We start from the raw sequence: 22,709 nt of genomic DNA on the forward strand, positions 1-22,709 counted from the left end.
CCAGGTGTTCAGGGTGCCAGTCTCTCTGCCGATTTCCCCTTGGGTCCTCACAGAGTAGGGTTTCCCGGACTGAGTTCTATCACCTTTTTGTACTGACAGCTATTCCTGTCAGTGTTCCTGGTTCTGTAAATGGAAGAGATTGTGGAATGTCTCATCGTACTAGAGATGACCAGAGAAGAAACATGTTCTTGGCAAAAAATGATGGGGGAAGATGACTAAAATGACAGCAGAATTCCCCAGATGGAGGTTTCCAGTAAGCAGTGAGAAGGGTGCCTAGGAACTCAGCCTGGAATTCTGTTCTTAGTGGGTCCCCATAGTGTGTTCCTTTGTCCTTTGAATTGTGGTACCTAGGATATCTGTCATACCTCTAGACACCTGTCCAGTTCTATCATGGATTCCAAGAATCTGCACTTTGCTTCAGTTCCCATTTTTTTTTTTTTTCTTTGCATGTTCAAGTTTGAGAACCACTTTGAAAGACTCTAAGCTTGGCCTGGCCTCAGCGGAGCCTCCTACCATCTAACTGCTTGTAGACTCCCAGTGCACATTCCTGTCTTGACTTAGACCTCTGTAAGGTGCAGAAAGGGTCCCTGAAGGACAGCGCTCATCTGAGAACCAAGTGGAAGAGTGTATCCGCATTGCCGTTCTTTTCAGCAAGACATTGCTGCCTTTAGCTAAAGCCGAAAGCACACTAAGCTCTCGGCAGCCATGCTGCTCACTTCTCTGTTTGCTGGAGAGCGTTTGTTTCTGTATTAGGAGACAAGCCATTCTTCATGTGTAGCTGTGTTCCTGTCCAAGATGGAGCAGCAGGAGAGCTCATGCCTCTGCTCTGCCCGTCTAATCCAGCGGCATCGGCAGGCAGAGCACACCTTGGCATCAGGACAGCCTCCTCTGTCCTCACATTGATTTCACTAAGTCCTGCCCCATTTGATTCCTACTTTCCCTTATTCCTGCTCTCTCAGAATCAATTTTTTTCTTTGCTCTCTCGGCTCCAGCAAACCTCAGGTGAGCAGAGATACTTTTGCCGATAGTTTCTGTCTGACCCAGTGCTTCTGTCTCAGAAATTAGAGGGCTCAAGAGTACTGCCACCCTATACCAGGAATCCAGTGGGACCTTCTGAAGGTCGGCTGGGCATCTTGGCATTGTGCCCTTGGGCTGAATGCATGAAGACAGTGTCCTTTGAAAATGCAGAGGCCCCCAACTTGCTGAAAGATGGTAGAGGAGGAGATATATTTCCCTTGCTGAGAGCTACATTCTAAGGCATCATTTTTTTCTTTCTAGAAACCAGTTTTCCTTCTGTGTGTTATCCTTGCTATCTGTGTTTATAGATCACAGAGTGGTGTTGGCTCTTCCTAGCAACTAGGTTCATCAAATTATTTTATTTCTATTTTAGTTGAATGTTTCAAAAATTATATATATATATATATATATATATATATATATATGTTTTTCAAGAATATTTTATATGTAACTATACCTGTATCTGTAACTTTTAGAAATTCACCTGGGAAATAGACTTAATAGGCTTAATGCAATAGTATCAAATATGTATTATATATAGATTGTACATGTATTTATTATGTGTGTATCTATTTATCTATCTATCTATCTATCTAACACAGTTTGCTCTGGATAATAAGCAATTAGAAGCCTATATCAGGAATGATATTTGACCTACTTTTTGCTCATCTCCCTGGTTGTAACAAGTTTTAGGAAATGCAAATTTGTATCAGTATGATCTAAGTAAACCACATTAGAAAAGTAAACCTACTCTTTTAAAGAAAATGAGAGAAAAATGAGTTACTTTGTATTCCAAAGCAATGTAGGGTATCTTAAATGACAGGAGCGCTCACCTCTTATTGATGGAAAGTCTCTATTATCTTTAACAGCAGGTAATCCTTTCTGAAAGTTGAAAATGTCAGCACCATTGTGGAATTTAAAGTGTTCCCATTACAGCCCACACAGTTCTACTGTGCTAACATGGAGGTGTGGGATTTGATGGTGCTTGAAAATTCAGCACCAAATCCTATTGTGATCTAATTTTTCTCCTCCACCACAGGCAGATTTAAGTCAAGAATATATTAGATATACTAGACACACCGCTAATCTTTCTTTTATATTTTTGTAAGTGGATCACTGACTTATTTTAGAAAATACGTAAGGGAGGCTTGTGTTGCTCTTGCTAGCCAGGGGTGCCTGCAGTGACTGTCAGCTGTCACAGCAGTCCTGCAGTGTGTGTGAAGGAAGGTAAGGTCATTATACCCATTTAGGGAACATGGAAACTGAGGCACAGTAAGAAAATGGGGTTAGGATAGGAACTTGGGGGATGGGATGAGGCAGAGAAACAAACAACTACTTCAAAGAGAATGAAGGCACGTCGCACCTCCTGAATATATACAATTACTAGGTGCCAATGTAAAATACAACAAGACTTCAAAAACAAGCAACAAAAACTGCAGCCTGGGCTCTCAGTTGATAGACTCACTTTTTCCCTCTATACTGGCAATGGTAGAAAAGTGCAGAGAAAATTCCAAAGAGGTAAGAGAAGAGAAATGTGGCAGATAGCTGTCCCTGGATTGTGCCTTGGAGAACTAGAGGCCACCTTTGCCTGGGTCCCTGCCAACCCAACCCACTGACTTTTGCTTTGATGATAGTGCCCAGAAGAGGATTTGGAGAAACTGACAGAGCAGTCAATGCCAAGGTCGTAATCTGTACATGGGACACTCCTCCCCTCCCCTCCCCTCCCCTCCCTTCTCTCCTCCCCTCCCCTCCCCTCCCCTCCCCTCCGCTCCCCTCCCGTCTCCTGTGTCCTGTCCTGTCCTGTCCTGTCCTCTTTTTTCCCTCACCCCCATGCACACACTGCATCCACTGAAAAGAAGAGTGAAAGAAAGTTTTCCGGGCTCATAGCCATTCTAGGGAAGATCAACAGTTGGATACCAGGTGTTGGAATCAATTCTGCTGATCTGATGACTTGGGAGGCGGTGCCAAAACTAATAAACCAGCGAGGGTGCTCAGGATCCGCAGGAACTTCCATGCCACCCTCCAGCCTCCCTAGAAGTCCCTTCAGGCTTTTTTTCCTCCACACCCCCAACTCAAAGTTCAGCATAAATTTGCCACCATAAGACTCCTGTTCTTTTCCAAGGAGAACACCAGATTGGTTATTCTTTATTAATTGGGACCCTGTTCTTGAAGATTTTTTTTTAATGTATGAAAGCAGCAGCAGCTCCTGTCAAGGGAAAGCAGTTCTAAAGTGGCAGGCACTGCCCGGCCCCGGACCCCAGCCTTAGCCCCAGTGGGTGCCCCACCACTGCCCTCAGCATAGTCTTGTTGGCGGCAGTGGTCTGCACAAAAACAAGAAAGGCTATTGTTTTTTGACAGGTTGTGCAGATGACACAAACCTGGAAGTAAGGCTTATTAGCTGCTTTCTCAAAGCTCACAAACACTGTAAAACAACATACGGTTGCTGAAACAGAAAGCATAAGATATGACTACCAGCCTACAGGGAAACCGTATGTGATACTGACCATTACCAAAACCAACAGTGTTGTTTTAGGAAACTGGGAGACCTTAAAGCTCTTCTTGAATTTTGTGGAGCCTTAGGGAGAGTGTAACATTTGACAGCTGTCTTGATTTTATTATTGCTTTTTGATGAAGTCGTTGCCCTGGGATGACAGTGTCCTGGGAGAATGTTAACCTCATGTAGATCACAACCTTCACAGAAATGGATTCTTCCAAGGAGAATGTGTTCAGTGCAGTCAGAGAAAGTCTAGAAGGTGAAGCTATGGTTGAGATGTGGCATAAAGCCAAGGAATTACAGGAGATGCAGAGACAGGACAAAGAAAAACAAGCTCCAGGATTTGGGGATTTGGAGCTCTGCAGTTTTGGGAGGCAGCACAGCTTCCTTGATCACAGACACTGTCATTGAGACGGATAAACCCAAAGTGCAGCTGTACCAGCCAGGCCTTCAGGCCCTAGCAAGGCTTTTGAGCCAAAGGAAAAGAAGTAAATAACTTTGTAGACAAATTGAAATCTGAAGGTGAAACCATCACGTCCTCTAGTATGGGCAAACCTGCCTCTGAGGTAACAAAGTTCATGTACCACCTATGAATGTGGCAAGCATGCACAAAGATCGAAGAAAAGTCACATTAACCAGCGGATGAGAGGGAAGATTGCAGAATATGGAGTTCCATGCCATGATCATGCTTAGGACCTCATATGACAAATTTAGCCAAATTGGTCTTCCTGTGGAAAATGAAGATAAGAAAGGAGATGCAGCTAAAAATCGTTCCAGATGTGGATTTTAACAGACTTCTCACTTTGGAGTCCTTCAACAGCTTAAAGAATCCAGAAAGTTATTTCCAGTTAACAGTGATATAGCGGTGCTAAAGTGCAGACTGCAAACCACAGAGTACTCTTTTATTACACTGACAATTTCTGGCCCTCAAAAAGTGGAAATGGCTGTTTTTCAGCATAGTATATGAGCTACAGGAAGACAGTTAAGAGCTGAGCAGTGTGATTATGATCATCCCTCTCCCATTGTGATTGATGAAATCGATGGGGGATATCAACATGACAGTCAATGAAATACTGTGGAGTGATGCCTGCCAGTGACGGATGACAAAAGTCAAAGTGGCAGCCTGGGGTTTAGCACTGCTGGGATGTCCAGTGACTTCTTGCCCATTCAAGTTTCCTTCATCTCCAAAAAGAATTATGGTAACGTACAGATCACCAAAGTGACCCAGGTAGATGGAAATAACCCGGTCAGGTTTTCCACAAAAACCGTTTTCCTAGTGGGTAAATATGAAATCCTGGAATACCACAAAGACAGGGGAGCACTGGAAAAGGAAAATTTTCAAATTAACAGGAAAGCCAAAAATAACCAAAGAACTTTTCCAAATTTACAAGCCACTAGGGACACTTTTTTTCAGACAGCTATCTGCCTTTCTGATTGCACATCTTCCGTGCAAGGACTCTTATCTCCTCCCTATGATTTCAGAGTCACAGAGACGTTCTTTGACAGAGAAATGACACAAACATAAGAGGAAAGCCTACTCATTTCTTTGGTAGATTTACTGACCAGCAGGAAAGCAAGCTGTCCAGAAAATGCCCCTAGCAAACACTTCCTCTGCTTCACCTGTTGCTGCTTTATTTTAATTCCCCTGTACAGTTATATTTCATATCTATTTCATATGACTATATTGGGGGTTTAAAATGAAGGCTGCATGGCTAAGCTGAAGTTTGCCTTTGCGTAGTTTGAGGTGTCAAATTACACACCTGATTAATAGCATGAAAACACTACAGGGGACTGTTTAACAGATTATAAAAGCAAATATTTAGAGAGATTTGCCTTCATTTACCTAATATATAAAGTATTGGCAGCTCAGTGATATACCAACTGCTACTTTTCTTCTGAGCCCATGGTAGCTATAGCTATAGCCAACCCAGCGCTTGAATGTCCATCAGAGAACCTCTATGTGGCCAGACCTTTCTATCTCTTTGGTTCTGCTGATACAGGGCTTCTTCTTTACCTGAGAGAACACAGGTGTTACGTTAAATATACACATACAAACACACACACACACACACAAACACACAAAGTTTTTGGTCATGTGGTCATTTGGTTCTGCCTATCCAGGAGCAGAAGATGCCTTTCCATTTTCTAATGTCCTCTGCAATCTCTTTTTTTTTTTTTTTTCAGAGTACTGTAGCTTTTATTACAGAGGTCTTTCATTCTTTTTGTTAGATTAATTCCTAGATATTTAATTTTTTGTGATGCTACTGTAAAGCTTTTCCTCCTTGGGTTGGTGTACAGGAATGTTACTGATTTTATATCCTGCCATTTTGCTGAATTTGCTGAGTAGTTAGTTCTAAGGATCTTGTGGTCGAGTTTTTGGGGTTTTCTATGTAAAGGATCATGAAACTCAATGAAGATTGTTTGACTTCTTTTTTCCTATATATATCGGTTTTATTTCTTTCTCTTTCCTGATTGCACTGGCTACAGTTTCAACTCATATATTAAAAGGATTCATAATAGTAGACACCTTTGTCTTGATTTTAGAAGAAATGCTTTCAGTTTTTCTCCATTTAATATGGTGTTAGCAGTAGATTTGTTATAAGTGGCTTTTAGTAATTTAAGATAAGGTCCTATACGTATTTTCCTCAGGATTTTTTTAAAAATCAGAAATAGATGCTGGCTTTTGTCAAAGGCTTTTTCTGTGTCTCTTAAGATGATCATGTAAATTTTGTCCTTATGTTTATGTGATATATTGTGTTTACTGATTGATGCCTCGCATGACTGAGATGCAGCTAGCTCGGTTATATGATGTATGATAAAAGCATCATAGTACAACGATACATGCCTGCCTGTATTGATAGCAGCATAGCCCCAAAGAGCTGAATCTTGGAACCAGTCTTCATGCCCACCAAGAGATGAACAGATAAAAAAAACTGTGGTGTACACCACTACTACTCAGCAACAAAAAGAATGCATTTGAGGCGTGTATTGGAGAATGGCTGTGCTTTGGGACCATAAACCTAAGTAAAATAAATCAGACACGGAAAGTTAAGCATAGCATTGTTCCTGTTCTATGAAAAACCCAAAGTATAATAATTTAAGGGACAAAATAAAAGATAGGTGATAGGAAATGGAGAGGTAGACTGTGAAGACAGGAAAGGAACCTAGGAGTGAGGGAAGCTGGAAGGGAAGAGGGATGATGATGAATGTATTTATTATGTGTCACAAGCATATGCTAATAAACAATATAAAAAATAAATAAAGTAAGATGCAAAAGTGAAAATACAAAACAAAACAACCAAGCCTACCCTTTGGATATTCTCTGTGGCACAACAGAGTTTGTGACATTTGTTCCCTTCCAGGTTGGGGCTCTCTGCTTGGTCTTTGTGGAACGCTGAGCCTTGGGTGAATCCATGCTATTAGATTCCTCAAAGCACAAAAAATTTCCAAATAATCCCATTCATGACCAAGTGACAGAGTTCTTAAAGAGATCTTAAAAGTTCTGCTTTTAAAGGTCTATATTAGAAGTCAGCAAAGTACAACCCAGGGGCCAAAAGCCCTAGGATCTTTACAAAAAGTAGGCCTCAGATAAGCAAATGTTAGTTTAGTAATAGATAAGGTGTTGTGGAATGAAGTTCTTAACCCTAAAGATGATCATGAAGCCTCTAAATTTATGAGCAAGTGGATGTGTGTAGATTTAGACTTTTTTATTTCAGGAAGAGCATCCATTTTTCTGGCCCATGTCTTGTACTCTAATTTGACAATAATGATACACTGCATAATAACTATTGTTAATTTGACTGTGAAATTTTATGTTTTCATAGAATAAAATACTAAAACTCTAAACCTTTTCATCTTTACATGAGATATGCACTGATGTAGATGGACACAGAGACACATGCATAATTTTTCAACTGGATTTTGAAGCATGATTTTACATAGCAATAAAGAGAACACAATCCACTTCATTAAATATCCTCATCACTAAGAAACATCATTAAATATCCTCCCATATCAGTGTACAGACATTCAGATACTTACTATATTGCAAGCACTTTGCAAGGCTTTGTAGACACAGTATGAGGAAGACAGACCAGCGACCAGTAAGTGATGCGCTTGAGAGCTCAAATACGACAAATCTGGCTGGAAAAAGAGCTCTCGCCCCTTTGCAGCCACTTGTGTCCTTTCTAGTACGCCATTCAAGCTGTGCTCGAGGGACAAGAGGCTCAAAAGTCACTCATCAATGTAGCATTTATGCCACAGATATCTCAGTGTAAGATGCATGGGCCCTTTTAAGTTTGGCCAACATTAGACCAATTTTTAAGTGGTGATTTGTGATTCCTGTCTAGTGCACTTTTATTTTTCTATGGGACTAAACTCAACAGAGGGATGGGAGGCAGCTGGTTGTGCCTGATTGTAAAATAATTTGGACAGTGAACATCTTTTATTTTAGCAAAAAAAATATTGAGTATGTGTTGTTCTCTGTTTGGCTACTGGAAATTGTGCGTGTTGCTCCTCTAGTAGCTAAAGGGACTTTGTTGAGAAACACTGATGCGGGAGGATATTTAATGATGTTTCATAGTGATGAGGATATTTAATGAAGTGGATTGTGTTCTCTTTACTGCTATGTAAAATCATGCTTCAAAATCCAGTTGAAAAATTATGTATGTGTCTGTGTGTCCATCTACATATGTGTATATCTCATGTAAAGATTAAAAGGTTTAGAGTTTTAGTATTTTATTCCATGAAAAAATAAAATTTCACAGTCAAATGATAAGGATAGCAATACTTATTGCACTGTGTATCATTATCATTAAATTAGAGTGCAAGATAGAAACCAAAATGATTCTTATAAAAAAAAGAAGCAGATAATAATGCAAAACCTTTTTCAATGTACTAAGAAAAATTAGGAGTATAAATAAAACCAATGTGTGTGTGTTGAAAAGAGTGGAATTTGTAATTTGGGGAAATATTTAAACTTGGGGATATGACTTATTTTACTAAACATTGTGTTCTTAAATTGCATCTATTTACCTATGAATGCTCAAGATTATATTTATTTATGGCAGTATAGTACTCCTCTTTGTACACATGCCACATTTTTCTTATTCATTTATCTGCTGATGGACATACAGAATGTTTCCAAAATCTAGCTATTATAAATCATACAGTATAAACATGGGTATTGTAGTCATGGGTTACAAGAAGAACAAGACAGTACGGGATACATAATTTACGATTTTTTTTTATAATGGTCACCCAAGTTTTTAAGTACAAAGAAAGTGCAGGAATCTGTCCACAACACTCAAGACCTAGAAAATCCAGCCAAGAGCCTGGTTCCAATGGCAATAACCTACATGAGTTCAGTTGAAAACCCAAAGCCCGTGACAGTGACCCATACAAGTCTGTCCTATGGATCTGCTCTGGGAGAGTCCAGAGTTCAGCAGTGGAAGCTGTGCCAAGGGAATAAAGGATCTGTGCCAGCAGGCTGAGAGTTCTATACTGGAGCCAAGAAATGACACTCAAAAATAAGAACCAGGGCTTCCTTGAAAAGTGCCACAGTCATTCTCAGCAACAACGAGGTCCTGAGCTCCTCTGACGAGAACAGCCAAATTCATATAAGGAAGCCAGTGTGACAAACTTCTCCTGGAGATTAAATAGCACACATATTCTGCTCTAGAGCCAGGAAGCAACGCTCAAAGTAAGGACCAGAGCTCCTTCCAAGTGAACCCCAGCCATTCTCAGCAACAAGGTTCCAAGCTCTTCCAGTGATAATAACTGAATTTGTATCAGGGAAGCTGGCATGACAAGCTCCTCCAGGAGAACCAACAGCTCCAAACCACAGCACTTAGGAGAAGTCACAATGCTACTCTTCCTCTCCAAGTCTCCTTTTTATGCTGGCAACAGTCCTTAGGTGGTCCATCCACACTCAGCACCATGCTGATTCAGTGTGGTGTTCAATGGCTGTGCATGTGTCCCTATAATATGAAGTCTTAAACTCTTTTGGGAAAAGACCTAGGGGGAGGACAGCTGAGTCAAATAGGATTTCTACTTTAAAATTTTCTTTTTAACTTCTAATTTTTGGGGGAATCTCCATGGTGATTTCCATAGTGGCTATATTCCCACCAACAATGTAGTAGAATTCCCTTTTCCCCACATTATTGCCAGCATTTGTTATTATTAGATTTTTGATGATAGCCATTCTTTCTGGGTTAAGGTGGTATCTCAGCATAGTTTTAACATGTATTTTTCTACTGGTTAGCATTTTTCATGTATCTGTTGATCATTTGTACTTCTTTTGAGAAGTAGCCATTCATTTTGGTTACCCATTTTTTGAATGAGTCTTTTATTTGCAAGGATCTATTTTTTTTTTTAGCATTCTTTTTGTTTGTTTTATTTTGTTTTGTCTGGTATTGGGAATTGAACTCAGGACTTCACTTTGCCAAGCAGGTGCTGCGCCACTGAGCTGTATCCCTGGCCCTCTTTATAGATGCTTGATGTTGCTCCTCTGTCTGTGCAATAACTGACAAAATTTTTTCCCATTTTGTAGAATGTATTTTCACTGTGTTGGTTTTTTCCTTTGCTGTGCATAAGCTTTTTGGAGATTTTTTTTTTTTTTTTTTGTCTTCATTTTTATCGGTACCAGGGATCGAACTCAGGACTGTGGGCTTCAAGGCAGGCGCTTATGCCGCTGAGCTAAATCCCCAGGCCCCTGTGCAGAAGCTTTTTAATTTGGTGTGATCTCATTTGTTGATTCTTGGTATTATTTCTTGTGCCATTGGGGTTCTGTTCAGAAAGTCCTTACCTACACTTATATCTTCAAGAGTTGTAATTATTTTATCTTCCAGTAGATTAAGTTGTTCTGTTTTAACATATCTTTGGTTCATTTTGATTTTAATTTAGTACATGGTAAGATATATGGGTCTTCTCAATCTTCTGAGTGTAGATATCCAATTTTCCAGCACCATTTATTAAAGAGACCATCTTTTTTTCTGTATATTTTTTGCCTCCTTCATCAAAAATCAAATAGCTGTGTGTGCCTGCGGTTGTTTCTGCTAGTTCTATTGATTCACAAACCTTTTTTTGCATGAGTACCATGCTGTTTTAATCACTGTATCTTGAAATATAAGTTCAAGTCTGGGATTGTGATGCCACCTGCTTTGCTTTTGTTACCCAGCATTGCCTTTGCTATTCTTTTCTGGTTCCATACAGATTGTAGGATTGTTTTCTCTAGCTGTGTGAGAAATGACATTCGTATTTTGACTGGGATTACACTAAATCTGTGTATTGGTTTTGGAAGAATAGCCATTTTGAGGATGTTGGCTTTGCCTAACCAGGAACAGAGATATTTTTCCATATTCTGATGTCCTCTTCAATTTCCTTTTTTTATTCTGATGTAATTTTTATTATAGAGGTGTTTCATTTCCTTAGTTAGCTTAATATTTAAATATATTTTTATGCTTTTTTGAATGGTACTGTTTTTCTAATTCCTTTTTGGAGAGTTAAAATAAGAACTCTTATTTCATTAGGAATGCTACTGAGTTTTGTAATTTTACTTTGTTATCTTTCTATAGCACCAAATTTGGTTGTCAGTTCTATGGGATTTTTGGTGGAGTTTTTGGGGTCTTGTAAGTAAAGGATTATGTCATCTGTAAATAATGATATTTTTACTTCATCCTTACCTATGAATATCCCTTTTATTTCTTTTGTCTGGTTCCTCTGGCTGATGTTTAAAGACCATGTTGCACAGGAGTGGTGATGGTGGACACCCTTGTCTTGTTCCTGATTTTAGAGGGAAGACTTTCAGCATTTCCCTGTTTAATGTGATGATGGCAGTAGGTTTGTCATAAATGGCTTTTATCATTTTGTGATAAAGACTTATTTTCTTATAGATGTTGAATTTTGTCAAAGACTTTGTATCTATGTAGATTATCATGTGATTTTCTTGTTGGGAGTTTTAAAAAAATTTTTTTAAATTTTATTTAGAATGTAGTAAAAATATAACAGAACAAGATAAAACAAAGCCAATTGAGGCAATGTAGTGACATTGGTACAGAACTTCAAAGCAGGATACTAGTATAGTAATAATAGGTATATCTTGTTATCTTCACAATAGTTGTCTAGTCAATTAGGTACAGCGAAATCAAATCAATAACAGACCATTGTAAAACCAACTGGAGGAGAATATTGAGTAAAGCACAAGTATTACAAAACATAATGTGAAAATAACCTTTGTCTTCAGACAGAACATAGAAGGAAATCCCCCTTATTTGCTATATTGCATATAGTCATCCTCCCAAGAGATGCTCAGAACTGTCCCCACTTGCTGATGGTGGCAATGGTGGGGGGATGTTTGATTCTCAGCCTGTGCACTGCTAGGCTCAGGGGAATAGCTGACTGGTTCTCCTCCGGGCAGCACCAGGGGCGCTTACCAAGAGGGTGACCAAATTGCCTTCTTGTGCAGCTGCCTGAGTCCCGTCTTGTTGGGAGTTTTAAAAGATGCTTACTGCTGGTTGTGAGTTAGTTTTAGTTTTCGTTGTGCTAATCAGCATTTCTTAGATTTTTCTCTAATGTGCAGCCATTTTTATTCTTCAAGAAAATACTTTAGCCAGGCTTCATGGCACATGCTGTAATGCCAGCAATTCAAGAGGCTAAGGAAGGAGGACCAGTTGAGCCCAGGAGTTCAGGACCAACCTGAGAAACATAAGAAGATGCCCATCTCTTAAAAAAAGGAAGCAGAGGAGGGAGGGAGGAAGCGAGGAAAGAAGGAAGAAAGAGTATTAACAACTGGGTACAAAGAGCCATTAGATCATCTGGGCAAATGAATTTGCTCTTTATTGAGTGGACAATCTCATTCTACAAGCAGTTGGAATTGAGTGTCCCCAAGGCTCTTGGGGAATTTCATCCACTAGAACAGAATTCTGTAAACCCTGGCACTGGAAATAGCCATGTTCTCTGGCTCAGTGGGACTGAGTGACCATTTAAGTGGCTGAGTCAGGCTGTTGCTGCCTGGCAGGGAAAGTGTTCATGCTGGGAGATGTTCTGGAGTCTACCTAATGAGGCTCGTTTGCAGCTGGGGAGAGCTGAGACCTGCAGAAGATAACTTTCTTAAGGCTGCTTGCGGAAAACTGGAGACAGACTTGGCCACAGAATTCTGAGCCATGGGTTCCATTCATTAAATTGTGTGTCTCTAAAGGGAGAGGAAGATCTGAGGTGTATTTGATATACATAGATATATTGAAAACATAGATGCATAGGGGAATAAATAAGGCTTCCCTCTGGTAGCTGCTCCTCTCCTCTCTGTACCCTTCCTTCCCTCTCCAAATCCTTGGCTATGTTTGGGAATCTTCTCCTCCACCTTGTGGGTCTCAGTGGCCAGCTGAACCTACCTTCAGGATGCATATTGGACTTCCAGAGGTTGCTCTTTGGTTGTCCTGCAGTGACAGATGACCTTGGCTTGGCCAGTTGGGTTGTCCCCATTCCAGAGGAGTCAGAAATTCCAGCCAGGAAGAGCAAGTGGTGTTTGTTCTATGTTGACAACCTAAGGATATGATGATGGTATTTTTCTGTGGAGCAGAAATTTGTGGTCTTCCTGAGCCCTGCCTAGGTTCTAAGATGTATTCTTTAGTCCTCCTGGGGGTGCATTAATCCCACCCCCACCCTCAGTATCTTCCCGTAAGCAAATAGCTTATAAATTCATCAACAGAAGCCAAGAAAAGACTTACATTCTCTGTCACATTCCAAGAGAAGTCTCAGGGGTTTTTTGTTGTTTGTTTCTTTTTTTTTTTTTTTTTCTTTTTTTGGCCTTTTAGTGACAAATAAGCAAAGTTTTATTCTTCAGGCATGCTCTTGTCTCTTTCATTTCTTTCTAAGGTCTACAGAGATTTTTCTGTTTTTGTAGTGATTGTCAATAACCCAAAAAGCAAGAAAACTCATGAACCACAAAATATCTACAGAATTTTGGGGCCATTTAAACCTTTTAGGGTACATTTTACTTTTATTAGTATAGCTTTGGACAGAGAATTTTTGTTTATATTATACTATAGAGATATAGTACTATTTGGAAATCCTGAAAATAAGTTAATCCTTCCTTCCTTCCATTTTGTGGTTCTAGGAGGGGTGTTGGACCAAACACTTTTGCATTGAACTACATTGGGTCCCTTTATATTTTTTATTTCTCATTAAAGTTGTGCAGGTTGGCTTTGAACTCACCAATTCTGCTGAGTCAGCCTCTGGAGTAGCTGAGATTGTAGATGTGTGCCGCCATACCTGGTCAGGTAAACTCTTGATTGTAAGCAGCTAACAGTTTTCATTGATATTGACGTGTTTTGATGGTGGAGACTGATTCATAGGACAGGAGAGAAATTAAGAGGTAAAAGTAGATGGATTTGACATACAGATTCAGTGAAGATGAAAGGAACCTTGTTGGAGAATTTTTCTCCATTCCTCTGCTTTGGTTGCATTTCCTTTTATATTCCCCTTGTGGTAGTGCATGTCTTCTTTTTAAAAAGATGTTTATTGTGTATAAGGATATGTGACTTCTAACACGGCAGTTCAATTAGTTGTCTCCTTTTAGTTTTAAATTCCCCTGTATTCTTAGGCATGCAAATGTAAATCCCTCCCATTACCTAGTTGGGCAATAATAGCTGGGCTGGAAAACATCTGTGTACAGAGGAAGTACGTATCTGGACTGACTTGTTGGACAGTCTAAAATGTTACTTTCAAAATCTGCTCTGTCACAGACTTGGGATGAGTGTAAGAGGTCTAACTTGTACACAAAGACTCCTGAGCCTCTCAACAGAAGATCCCAATTTAGTAGCCCCCTGGGGTGGGACTCAGGAACCAGTATCTTATGAACTCTCATATGATGCTACCATAGGTGGCCTTCACTCCACCTACAGAGGTACAGGGGTCTAGATAACTATAGTGTTTGTTCTCAGAGTTAGAGAAGGGGCTGGACAGCACCACCAATGGAGAAAGTGAGCATAAGGACAAATAAATCAGTCAGCAGGCAGACACGAGCCTTGAAAGATGTATTTGCTCTTGTCCTTCCTCCTTGACCTGATAATTTGCACTTACATGGGTTGTGTGAAAGGCTCCTGTCTCCCTGCTGTAGGCTGGGAGTACTGAGAAGAGTCTCATAAGCAGGCTGTTCTTCCAAATACTCACGGACTCCAGAAACTATGGTAATCTCTGTGCCACAGAGTTCTCGCCCTGAACACACATTCAGCATGGACTGGGAAGAAGTAGGGAAGTACATCTTGATCCTACCCAGGGTTTATTTTTAAATCTCAGTTAATTTACCCAGAATGAGTTCCTGTTCATAAAATGGTTATTTATGCCTTTAAAAAGAAGAGCTGACCTGGTAAATGGATATTTAATATTATTGGACATTTTGGTCCTGTTGCCTGAGAATAGAAATTATTTTACCTAGATGCTTAGAATGGGGAACATTTTGGGTGGGTGGTTTGCTTAATGAATGAGAAATCTTTAGCTAATAGTGAGACCATCTCTTCTTCTGATGTACTTTTAATTTTCTCCAATTATGCAGATCTATTTGTATCTGTGTTTTCGCTAAGCGAGTGTTTATTCATGAGCGTCTAAGATAAGGCTTGGATGACTTTTGGTGCCTGGAAAAACATGTACACCGTGGTTTTGAGATGCACATCAAATGACAAGGACATCAAGTCAGCCTACTTACAGAGCCAGCATTTGACCCTCTGATAATCCCGTGGCTGATAATTGTTTGAATGACACATTTATGGGTACATTTATGATCATGTTTCTTAAGCGCTGCATGCCTCTCTACCTAAGGGTCATAGCTAAGCATAATAAATAATTCAGTTATCTTCCCATGCAATTTCTCTGGTCCTGATAGAATCTTGCCCTGCCCAAGTGTACGCACAGTGCATCCTTAACAGGGCAGAGATGAGTGTGTCACTGCTTTCTGGGTGGAGTGCAATCAGTTTGCTTAACTCCCTTTCCCGGGATTGGGCACCTTAGGAGTATCAGATAAAACACAGGATTCCCAGTTCAGTTTGAAATTTGGAAACGCAACCAATATTTTTGTGCAATATTTGGGATATACTTATGTGAGAAACAGTTTTTTAAAATCTGAAATTCATGTCTAATTAGGCACTCTATCTTTTTGTTTGTTATATCTGCCATCTTTAGCAAGAGTCCTATTCACATAGAGTCTATTATGTATGCTGTTTCCACAACTGTGTAGCTTATGAGAATCCCAGGGGTACAGGGGAACAGAAAACTATGGAAATAGAAGACTCATGTACACCTGCTGATTTTGAGAAGAGCAACGTTTCAATATTGAAAGAGTAAATGACCTTAGAAAATTGACTTGAGGGACCATAACATGGTGTTGTAAGTGAAGAAGATAAATCTTAAAAAAAAAAATAAGAAAGCACTATAAAGTCTTGAGATATCTCAAAGAAACCAAAACATGGAGGCTGAAACTCCAGTTTGGCCGTGCAGACAGGTCTGGCTGATGTGAAATAATACCTGCTCCACCCAGTGCAGGCTCATTCATCACTGACAAACATAAGTGAATCACAGGAAAATTACCCACCTCTAAGGAATTAGCTAATCATATTACTGTTACTTAAAAGAGGCCTCGTTTGGGCCAAGGGCGTTTCATACAAGAGAAAACAAATACGCCTGAAACTGTAAAATGTTCATGTTCACCTGCAGTCAAAGAAATACAAATTAGGGGCAGTATCATTTTCCCCATTAAGTAATGCATTTATTTTTTACATTAACTGCCTGAGGAATGGCTAATGAGAACTTCAAAACTTTGCTCACAGAGAGGTGATTTTACAAACGCATAAATGCTCTTATTTCAATAATTCTACTTCTGGAGACTTTGTCCATATTGCTGGTTGTTTGCACAAGCTAAAGTTTTTACAGTGGTATTTGTAAGAAAAATATTTAGAAACAGCCCAATGGTTTGAGAATGTAAGTAATAATTTATATCGTTTGAAATGCCTGAAAGGGTATTTATTCATGTGGGGAAATACTTCCGTTGCGCTGAGTGGGAATAAAAAGCAAGCGGCTGTTGTGTAATAGGTGATCTCATTTGTATAAAACCACTAGAGAAAGTGCAGAAGGAAATGTACTGACCTCTATCATTACTTTGTAGGTGGTATGAATTGCTCTTACCGATTGCTCTTCTGTGTACTTTTAAGCTTCCCAAGGTTGCTCTAGCATGCGTTTGTGCTTCTGTGACTAGACATAAGTTTGTTAACAGGGATGTATTACATGAGGCTCTTACCCAGTGGATAGTGCAGCCGTGCAGCCCTGCCTTGGTCACTTAAACTCATGTGTGCATTATATTAATGACACGGGAAGGGGGGTTGTGCCAGACCTTGTGTTTGCAGGCTTGTGTTGGCTGTTTAAAAGATTCTAGAGAACTTGAGAGCACTGCTGAGTGGATAGCCTGGGAAGCTTCAAAGAAACAAGGGAATTTTCTGGAGCCCTCTTTCTTCTATCTTTTCTTTTCTGCCCAACTAGGTAATGGAAGGGATTTACACTTGCATGCCTAAGGATATAGGGGAATTTAAAACTAGAAGGAGCCCATTTCTTCTATCTTTCACCAAATGATAGACTGCATTTATTGTTTCTGTGCAGCAGACTCACCTTCTCAGTGTCTGATAGTTGAGCCATAGCTTAAGTGCCCATTGATTCTTAGAGATGGTGCTTAAGTAAAGACACTGAAGTAAAAATCACACTCCTGAAAAATCTCTCCCTTTTTGCCTTAAGCCGCAAGGGCTCAGACTCCTAGAAAAGCAAAAGCCACAAATCAGCTTTTTTTTTTTTTTTTTTCCTCTTTCTCCATCTCAGGAGACACCTCCAGTTTTTGGTAACTTAAGGCCAAAATTAGTTTGAAGTGGATGTGAAAAGTGGGAAAAAACACTAGAGGCACATTGAGGGAACTTTCTGAGTTTTATTTTTAAATGCATAAACTTTCCTTTGCATTTGTAAAGTGCACACAGGATACAGATCCACTGTGGTTCAATTTTAGGAAATCAATTGCTGGCTGGCAGTTAGTGACAACCTGACACATGGAAATATTAAGGATCTCTGTGTCTCCATCAGAGATTCTGTCTAAGAACCCTTCCCGTGTGCTAAGCTCTGTCACCTTGGAGAGAGCCACCCCCTTTTACATGCCCATATGTTTCGTGAAACCATCATATGAAGAACTGGTATATAATGTCACAGACAATGGTCCTTTCCAGGGTGATTCCCATTCCTGGTGGGAGGCAGCAGAAAGAGTACGTCCCCATGTGGCAAGAGAGGGCATTGCATCTTTTATCACCTGGAAAAAAGCGACTAAACTTAAATTAAAAAAAGAAATGATTTTGCAAACACTAGATTCAAAATTAAGAAAAATATTCCAGGAACATTAGAAACTAGATTCTAGGGACTAATAAGTGTATAAAGTATTTCCACCATTTTAAGTGAAGCAGTTGTAACATGAATTGAACTTTCTATAAATCAAGCATTATGCCAAGTTCCTCCATGTATTTTAATTCTCAGAACAAGCTTAGTAAATAGATATGATTAATGAACTTCATGCGACAACAAGGAAACTGAGGCATAGATCCAGCATTGCCTGAATGAAATCTTATGGCTAAAAACTGATAGAACAGTACTCCCCAAAGAGCCACCACTGGCTTGGTTTGTCAGTTCTTCTTGCAGTGACACTCTGCTGACTGCAGAGATACAAAGCAACTCCATGCATGAACTGCATGGGTGGAGACAAATGAGAACAATCACGTTAGAGGCTTAGGGGGATCTTTTAGTCTTGGAAAATGTACCTTAAGATAGTTATATTTTAGGGGCTGGGGATTTAGCTCAGCGGCATAAGCGCCTGTCTTGCAAGCAGGCAGTTATGGGTTCGATCCCTGGTACCAATAAAAAGGAAAAAGACAAAAAAAAATAGTTATATTTTTTACAACTCTATAAAAAGAAATTATGAGGGTCATAGATATAATTAGAGATAGCCATGGGCCTCAGTTTTAGACATTTCCAAGCTGAAAGGTCTTTTCCAAGGACCAGGAGACCCAACCTAGCTCTATCCTGCATGTCTACATGACTGCTAAGAAGGTCTCTTGGGTCTTTTTGTGTGTCTCTAGGTGCTAAGGTCAGTGCTAATCATTGTTGAACCATTTTTTCATGTTAAAATTCAGCATTAACTATACAAGGAAAGTTATTCGGATACTGTGTGTGCTGTGTCCAGGAGACAGTTCCAGGTTCTTCTCTACTGTGAGCAAAGAATTACAAGTGTACACCCAATGGTAAAACAAAAGGTAATACATTTGTTGAAGTTAAATGGAAGGTGTGTTCAGGGCATGCAAGTCCATGCCAACAGAAACAAAAGGTGGTGCCAGAGCATGGAGGGAATAGGAGGAAGCAAGATAAATCAGTGCACCTCTCCCTGGGTATGTCTCCTTAGATCTCTCTGGGTATGACTGACAGCAATGATTGACAGGGTGATGAATCATCTCAGGTACATCCAGTACATATGATTCTTTCACAGTTCTTTCGCCTCTAAGCAAATGCATAATGTGCAGGTCCTAAGTATGAATCTTTAGTGCAGTTCAGCTAGGGAAAATGCTACTTCAAGGGAAGCCATGGGGTCTAACCTGCATGTGCTCTGGCCTAGAGCTTTAGAGGTTTCCTGGCTATTTGTTATTTTTATTTATGTTTCTCTTAGGACAAGGGAGGGAGGCTTGGCCCTGGGGTGTTGCCCATATTCAGGTGGATAGAGAGGGAGAGGCCCCACACCCCCAGATGTGTGCTAATTCTAATTCATATGTGATTAAAGAATCAGAACCAAATTTCTTTCAGATATTGTCACAGCTGGTGTTGATAACTGAATTTCTACTCCCAAATTATAGTGAATTTCTGGGAAATAAAAAAAGTACAAGTAAATGGATTCTTCCACACTCTTGATTGGTCTTTTGGTGTTTGTGTGTATTCAGTATATAACACTGACTCTTTTCCATTGCATGTTTTATATACAGGAGTTTTAAAAGAATGTTTTTCCAGAAATTTGAATTGTCTGTATTTGGGAGAGGCAGATTTGCCTGCTTGTGCTAATCCAACTCCATATCATGTCTAATGACAGCTTGGGGGGTATTGTTTCAGCTGTCTTGTGATCTGTTAATTAGTGTCACCATATTCATCGAGCCCTGAGGCTCCAACATTGGGCCTGTTGGACTTAAACAGGCACTCATTCCAGGAACTGCAGCTATTCTGTGTTCTCCTGTGATGGGTCGCAGGGACTTTTAAATCGAAGGTTAATCCAACATTTACCTCCCAAGATGTTCTCATTCTGAGCTCCTTTAGTCCAGAAGGACTCAAAACTAGTTTCAAAACCATTTGCATGTCTTTTGCTGCTGAGTACCTTATGACTCCTCATGTGTTCAAAAGTAGTTGCTGACCCCACGTGGTAGTTCACTAATCTCTCTGTTTGGGAGGGTAAGGCAAGGGAATCACAAGTTTGAGCACAGCCTACGCAACTTAGTGACTTAGGAAGACCCTTTGTCAAAGCAAAAATTAAAAGGGCTTGGGGTTGTAGCTCAGTGTGAAGGCCTGAGGTCAGCGGTGGCAAACCTATGGCACCCGTGCGGCAGTGGGCTGTATCTTTGAATCTAGGTTCACTCACTTAGATTCAATCCCCAGTACCCACCACACACACACATGAGAGAGAGAGAGTGAGAGAGCGAGCCAGCAGCTGCTGATCTATGATGGTTCAGAGGTGTGAAGGGGTGGACCCTAGGGCCTGTGTGCTCATGGGGGTGGGGCTTCCCAGGCAGCAGAGTTTGCTCACCTCCCCAGCCTTGTGCCTACTGGACTTGTCTGCTGAGGAGCTGGAGTGAGAATTGCATCCCTGTTTGTGAGAAAGGGAAAGCATCTGTATCTGATGCAGTCACCTGGAGATTTGGTGGTCAGAATGACCCAGGAACATCTCTAATGAGTGGCAGTTCTGAGTAGGAGGGGCGATTCTGTGTCTGAGTGAGAAGGGAGGTGCAGAGTATGTTCTGCCCCCGACCCTTGCCCCCTGACTGCCTTCTGCCTGTGGATTCTTAGATGCTCAATTCTAAACATTATATAATGGGCAACATTTTTTTTCCTTAATGGCAAAAACACTTTCCTTTCTACCATCCTGGAAGAATTATAACTCAGCTCAACATTGATAAATATTTCCTACTTAAAGCCACATTCCAGTTAGAAATAGCTGGAATAAATGGCTAAAGAACATCATTTTGCTGCATTGTTTTCATGTTTGTTCATGAGCAGGTGCGGGCATTCCTACTGTGTCCCCTCTGCTGTCATGTGAGACTCTCACCTTGGTGATTACTCTTACCTACCCTTTTTGGTTAGCAAATGAGCAGATTAACCCCCTGTCTCCATCCACCTTTATCAGACCCCTGCTAAGAGAGTGACTTCTGGAGGGCAAGCACCCATGAAGCACTGTGGACTGGCTATGTGACCGGGACAGCTTACTCTGCCTCTCTGGTCTTTATTTTCTCATTTGTTACAGAAGATTGATCTCTAGTAGGGAGCCTACGTGAGGATCAAGGCTGAGTTGTGGAACAGGTCCCAATGTCACCTATCTGTCAACCTTGTAGATGTTCCCATTTTTGTGTGTGACACTGACCATGGTGTGCCTAAAACTTTTCTGCTTTGTTTTGCCACACCCTATTTCAAAAGCGCCCACATCTTTGTCATTTCAGGACTTCTCGTGTGACCCCTGTTACTTAGCTCTGGCATCGCCCACCCTTTCCCCTACTCTGTGTGCCAGGCAGCTGCCTGTGTGGAAGCATCTCCTTGGAAGCGTCTTCACCAACCTCACCTGGAGAGGGGTGATGTGCCCACCACTCTAGATGTACTGTACTCCCCAGTGATTGCCTAGGACTAATCTTCCTTGCTGTGGCCGCAGTGGTGGCTGTTACCAGATGGTGGCTTATCTCACTGTTGCAATGAGTATAGCCCTAACACTGAGTTTTCCCTCACTGGGACCCCACAGTCAGGCTCGTTTCTTTGCTCTGGTTGATTCTCATCCTGCTGCTCCAGTTATGCTCAGGAGCTCAGCTCCGCCTTGGCTCACAGTTTCTTCCAGCTCTGGGGGTCTCGCCTGCCTGGGATTCAGGTTCCAATGCTTTGGTGGCATTGGTGAAGATCAGTTAAGTACCTCTCACTGCTTGGTAGAGAATGTGCATTGTGCCCATTAGGTGCAAAGGAATTGTTTGTCTTCCCTGTCTATCCTCCCTTAAACTATAAAATCTGCTAGTGAGAGAATTTGTTTTTGTTTTTATGACTCCCACAGAAGAGCAGTTGAGCCAGGCCTCTGGGTTTAGAGGGAGCCCAAGGAATTCACAGTATTTACTCCAAGTCCAGAACAAAGCTGACCACCCTGGCCCCAGCCCTGCTTGGTTCATGGGCTACACACCAAACTGCCCTGCCCATGTCCCTAGTACCCAGTGAAATCCCAAATGTGTAGTCAGTTTCCTGGCCAGCCTCTGCAGCCTGAGTTGTCCAGGTATCATCAGTAACTTAAAGTGAACAACATCAACCAGATGTGATGGCACATCCTCATAATTCCAGTACTCTGGGAGGCTGAGGCAGGAAGATCACAAATTTGAGCCAGGCAACTCAAGTGATGGAGCAAGACCCTGTCTCAAAAAAAAAAAAAAAAAAAAAAAATGTTTCTAACTAAAGTGCTGGGGAGGAAAACTAGGTAAAAGGCCAGAGACATAGCTCAGTGTGAAGGCCTTTGGTTCAGACTCCAGTACTGCCAAAAAGTACAAAATCGTTTCCCATCTTGTGTGCGTAGAAATGTATGTGAATGCATATGTATGGTGCTTGCTTTCTGAGTAAGGAAGGATGGTACCCAGTGACAGCCTCATGCATCCACATGGGCACATGGGTGCACGCACACAGCCACATACCCAGTTCAGTGTGGCTTCCACACTGCGTGGACCGAGCTTCGCCTCAGGAAGCACTGTGGGGTGGGCAAGCTGCCCCTTATTTGAGTCCGATTGCGGGGAAATGTGAGTCAGGGCACTGACTTCTGGAGGGTTGGAAGCTCAGTTGTGGATATCAGAGGGTCCATTAAAGGTCCACCCTCCCTTCCTCCCCTCCTTCTGGGGCTGCACTCAGGGGCTTGCTTATGCTA

At 41.0% G+C, this 22,709-nt stretch overlaps 1 protein-coding gene and 1 pseudogene across 5 annotated transcripts in view; both read left to right on the forward strand.

Moving 5' to 3' along the window:
* Slc39a11 (solute carrier family 39 member 11) overlaps window positions 1-22,709 on the forward strand; it is a 379,584-nt gene that overhangs the window by 199,573 nt on the left and 157,302 nt on the right. The window lies entirely within an intron of this gene.
* On the forward strand, window positions 1,476-22,171 carry LOC134478246 (coatomer subunit delta-like; annotated as a pseudogene).

Source organism: Cavia porcellus, unplaced genomic scaffold, assembly GCF_034190915.1.
Source record: "Cavia porcellus strain 051 isolate PalLab524CR breed Dunkin Hartley unplaced genomic scaffold, mCavPor4.1 scaffold_12, whole genome shotgun sequence".
Lineage (NCBI taxonomy): Eukaryota > Metazoa > Chordata > Mammalia > Rodentia > Caviidae > Cavia > Cavia porcellus.